This window comes from Mya arenaria, chromosome 8 (assembly GCF_026914265.1).
Source record: "Mya arenaria isolate MELC-2E11 chromosome 8, ASM2691426v1".
Lineage (NCBI taxonomy): Eukaryota > Metazoa > Mollusca > Bivalvia > Myida > Myidae > Mya > Mya arenaria.
In genome coordinates, this window is record NC_069129.1 from 34,054,402 (window position 1) to 34,060,401 (window position 6,000).

Below are 6,000 nucleotides of genomic sequence, written 5' to 3' on the forward strand. Positions count from 1 at the left end.
TCATATTATACATATATGCTCCTTAAATAGTGTTATTTGATTTACTGTATAACATTGATTATGGACTAGGGGCCTTTCATTTAAAAAAGTGAGTCCGTTCGTTCGTTTTCATACTTGTGTATGTGTTTTGAAAGCTATTACGCAAATAAGGAATATTTAACCAGAGTTTGGCTCGAAAAATAATTTTACGCAAGTGTGAGAACCCTTTCATGGAAAACTATAAACATGTTTATGTACTTTGTATGTGTTGTACTGTATTTGTTCTACGTAAAAACACTTTTCACCATACAAAATAAGTTTTGATTTCCAAATGATCTCTATGTTATCAATCTATCGATATGACTGTATTGTGTGTATGAACTGTATTGTAAAAGTTTTTAAAAAAAATAAAAGACAAAAATTGTGAAACGATTATGAATGGTTTCAGATGCCAAGACACGTTCCAACTAACAACATCTTGTCGCTAGGTTGGGACTGATTCTATTTTAAGGAATATATTTGTATTTTTGAAACCAGGTTAAGAATTAAAGTCACTATTTTTCACTATTCTGTTGAATATCTAACTTATTTGAAAATAAAACACCAAGAAGTCACATAAATTGTTATATGGTAGGTCTTGAAAAAGAGGGTCACAAAACAGTGCTACTATCGAAAAAACTTTTACCGTCAAAATCATGAAAATGCCGAGACGTAATTTCAACAATGATCTGATTAAATAATGAATAGATAAATAAATAAACTCCTTCATGAAATGTGCTCCTTATTCCACTGAGATATGTTGCAAAGAATGAGTATTTTACTGTTGCAATTTTAAAGTGTACCTCAAAATGATTCAAGAGAACCTGGTTTATTTTAAAAAGGTCTGCTCCACCAGCATTGCGTTTTGGAAGGCTCTTAGTCTATCAAAATATCAGAGCTATTGTACCACTGTGGTCAGCGAGTTGTTTTTAAGCCTATTCAGTTTAATTGCTCTAAGTCTTAAGCTACTTGGTTTCCTCTTTGAAGACCAACAACTTACTTTCATCACCATAACATTGAACTTGAACGTCGAATTTATTATCGGATATATTATACGGGTAGTCCTTAGCCGCTGTTTTACTGTAGTTTAAGCATAGCTGCTAATAAGCCCCCTTCACTGGTCTTTCATCTACTTGTCCCAAAGGTAGGTAAGAGGCTGTAAAATGTCCATGACTGCCAGACTGCAACCTTTCGGGCTGATAAAGATGTTCAAATGGTGCTGCCAGTAAATTGCACCATTGAATTTCTCCAGTTCTGATTGGACCGTCTACGGAACTGAAACATCGGCTAAAGGTGGATAACTTATTCAGCAAGCACCCTCAATAGCTCAGTCGTTTGTCGCCCTTTCTACATATAGCGCTTCCACGATGTAAAACGGACTTTCAAATTTCAAAGTGGGTGGGGAAAGCCTACTATTAAAGCCTTTTAAATTTAAGCTTTAATTAGTTTCCAGATAAATTATTTTGCATTTTCTGCAATATAAGGAGTAGAGCAAATTTTACGAAGGAATATTTTATCATTTTTGTTTTAAATTCCGGTTGTATGTTTTAATTTTAAAAGTTTTCCGACAATATAAAATTAATATGTCTGAATGTAAAAATGTTTCAGACTATCCAATCGACAATGTATTGTGTTGTGGCTTCTGGATATTTTTAAATAAGAAACATATTCATTAACATAATGCATAGATACTTAAATTTACTTATTGGTAAAAAATGCATCTTTTTTCAAACACATGTCACAATTCATTGTTGATTGGTAGGTATCATAAATGTCGACATCCGAAACCATTCATAAGTTTGTTTCACGATGTCGATAAAATGCAAACGCTTTTTGGTTCGAAATCTGATAAAAGTCTTCTTTTACCTACAATTGTATGCAATGACACAGCTAAATATCGAACCCTGTAAAGACTTTAATACACTGGACCTTAGGCCACAACAAATTGATCATTTGTTCGTCGGATTTGCCGCACCTAAAATTCGAAAAACGAAAAAAAATAAAAAAAACTTTTTTTTTGCGCCCGCACTTACTATTTGGCCGCGCATATTATTTTTTTTTTGTTTACTTCTGAATTTCCTCTATTTTCTGAAGTTCTTTTACTAAGAATTTAATCCTTCAACGTCAACTTCGCCTTTTTTGAAGGTATTTCCATGCTTTACATTCTTCGCGAGCAAAATTTCCTCGTGTCAGGACAAAATCAGGTCCGGGTAACCGCAAAACAGCCGATTTTTGTTGACAGTCTTTTTTGTCGGGAATATTTTGCAGGACGCACCGTTGTTATTTATTTCCGGTATTAATTTTCGGGTTACCTTCGGCTTCAGTTTTCGTAATGTAAAATACACGTTTTAAATGAAAATCAGTGTCAAAGTCAATGGATTAAAGTCTTCAGTAAACAACAACAGTTTCACAGCGTCGAAGGCAATAATTATCTATGTGTGTTTTAAGTAATTCATTGTTTTGTACTCAAAATTTTGTGTTAAATAATAACTAAATCGGATTTTGAGTGCAAAACTTATATTAAAATACACGGACACACGACTTAACACAATTGAACATGTTTTGGTGAGTTATTTTTTAAATTTTCTAAAATGCATTTCTCAGTTTTCATATAATCATAATCGTTATAAACAGATAAAAATGGTAGGACTTGTAAATGTTTTAGAAACAGCCTGTACATTGAATTAATGAACCAGTCAATCCACGCCCCCTTCCCCCCCAGGTCCTGGGGTATACCAAGAATAGTCGGGGAAATGGGCCAAGTTTTTACCTTCAAGGTGGCCCCACAGTGCCGGGTGAATGCAGTGGATATACCCGGGGTTGGCTGGACAGAAAATCAAAGTCCCCGCTTTTCCCCGGACCTTGGAGCGTGGTTACAATTGACTACTGCATTACATACACATGGACAGTATAAAAAACATCAGTAAAATCAGAAAATAAAACCTTTTATAAGTAAAATGACTGTTTTAATTTTCTCAATTCTTCGTTTTTATCCACTTGTTTTCTTTGATCCATTTGTATAAAATGGCCTGTAATTAAAGTGGCCTGTTTCTTATGGGCATTGAAGCTATGGAGGCCGACATGATATTCTTTTTCAAGGCACAGACCTATAAACCATAGCTTCGGGGTAAAGGCGGGTTCTTTAAAGGGAAATATCTTTATTCCACCACCTGCTCTAATATAATGACTGGTGCCACATTTGCAGATTTGTTTGATACTGCTTCATTTATGTTGTCCCGCAATTTAATCCACAGTGTCTTTTTTAGATATGTTCTCTGTGTTATTTACATTTTCAATCCTCTGAAATGTCAAAGTCACTAGTAGTTGACACCAATTTAATCATGTGCTTCAAGAGGTTCAAATTTAGACCTGACCCAATATTTAGAAATGCTCAAATCATGAATAACTCTTACAAGTCTAAAATGGTTTTTTTGTAATAGTAAGTTGCGGAATGAATACAATAGTTTTCTTTTTGGTCTTCGAATAATTGTATGTTACTATGAGGAATGTCGTCTTTACAATATATCCACGTTTAAATTGAAGTTAATAGTAAAGCACTGGACCTTATTGCCATTTGTTAAATATTGAGACAGATTTACATGTCACTGTGATACAATCAAAACCTTTTCATTAATAACTGAACATATTTTTGCAATTAAAAAGCATTTCTTGACATAATTGTATGATAAATTTGGTAACAAATATACTTTTATTTTTATTTTTCGCCTTGCGCTCGCCTCTGATTTGCCTTAAATTTAAAAAAAAGTATTTTTTTTTTTCGCTCGCTCGCTCCTACTTTTTTTGGGCAAAATCCGTAGAACAAATGATCAATTTGTTGTGGCCTTATGGGAAATTGGGTTTAATGCCTGTGCATGAATAGTTATTTGTACTTGACCAACATGTATATAGAGGCTTAGAAACGTTGAGAAATACTCCAGTTTAAGGAACTGCCACAATTGAAAGTGGATGGGGAAGGCCAACAAATCAATTGTTTAAATATGTCTGTGTATACATGTTACATGTATATATGCTTGCTAAAAATTGAACCTTAAACAGACGTTAAATTTACCCTTTTGAAGATATTGTTTTGGCCCTTGCGCAAGGCTTTTACGAAGACATGTACAGCTCATATGAATACTATTCTGGCAAATTAAACGATGTGTTACTTGCGCCAGAATGTTCTTACGGTGTGTAAACAACGAAGTGTAGTTGAAATGCTAGCAGATTCCAAAATATGCACAAGTCTGATTCGGGAGAAAAGCGCCTTGCACCACAGTTGGCACAATATTGAAACGAAATCGTAGCCAGCCTAGTGTAGTAAAATTGTTTTTACACGGTACCACATTTTCCGATTTTGGAAATATTTCCGTTTAATAAAATTATTAAATAAAATATAATCATAATCACGTGTGTATTTAAGTAAACACAAGGCACGCCTGCACCACGGAAGCGTCTCCAGCACATTTTCTTTGCACCACCGTTAAGACGTGGAGCTGGTGTTTATTGGCCATGCTTATATTAATGCAAACACATGTTATATACAAAAACATAAATGATCCAGTTTGAAATAAACATAACACTACATGTATATCACACTGGGCTTGTAGGTTGTAAAGGTCAACACACTGGGCTTGCAGTCCAGAGATAGAGGTTGTAAAGGTCAACACACTGAGTTTGTAGGCCAGAGATAGAGGTTGTAAAGGTCAACACACTGAGTTTGTAGGCCAGAGATAGAGGTTGTAGAGGTCAACACACTGGACTTGCAGTCTAGAGATAGAGGTTGTAAAGGTCAACACACTGGACTTGCAGTCTAGAGATAGAGGTTGTAAAGGTCAACACACTGGGCTTGTAGTTCAGAGATAGAGGATACACTGTGCTTGCAGTCCGGAGATAGAGGTTGTAAAGGTCACACACTAGGCTTGCAGTCTGGAGATAGAGGTTGTAAAGGTCAACACACTGGGCTTGCAGTCTGGAGATAGAGGATGTAAAGGTCAACACACTGGGCTTGCCGTCTGGAGATAGAGGTTGTAAAGGTCAACACACTGGGCTTGCAGTCTGGAGATAGAGGTTGTAAAGGTCAACACACTGGGCTTGCAGTCCAGAGATAGAGGTTGTAAAGGTCAACACACTGGGATCATAGGCTAGAAATAGAAGTAATATGTTCAAGACCTTTTGCTTTATACTTTTCTTTTCTTTTAATCTATGAGTACATACTTAATTTGCTTGCCTAAGAGTACTGTTTAATCATAAAAATCAGTAGTTTTATAAGTAACCTTGGGGCAATCTCTAGGTTCCTTTAAGTATACCCCTGCCACTTGGTGGTGGGGGTTATATAGTATCACCTTGTTTAATCTGTTGGTAGATTTGTCCCGGGACATTGGGACAAGTCCAAGTCACATATTGACTGTGTTGTGTAGAAATGTTGTGCAAAAAGAACATTATTTTGTGTGTGGTATTTATTATGGTTATCATCCTTTGATTACCTTTATACTTTGTTTTACTTATCTCCATTAATCTACATTTTTGGGTCAACAGTCAACTCCATTAAAAACTGTTCTATGCTTTAAAAAATAAAAAGAAATGTTCATGCCTTATTTCACAGATTTAATAGTCCTTATTTCAATATAATAGAATTAAGAAAGTTTGGACCAATTATGCAACGGTCAATAATTGTAACCACACACCCCTCAGGTCCGGGGAATAGCGGGAACTTTGACTTTCGCTCCAGCCAATCCCAGGTCAAGTCCACAGAAGGGCTGGTAAAATCCCCGCAAAATGCCCCACACCCCGGGGACATCATGTAATTTGAAACTGACTTCTTTCAAATTTGGAGTGAAATCCGGATGAGGCACCATCTTTTTTAAATATTTCGCGAGATCTCATTTAACTCTTGGGAAAGCTTGGCTAAAACACTGACAAATCACGTTAAAGAAAGGATATTTCCCGGCACAAAGCCACGGCCCATTCCCCCACTATTTTCGG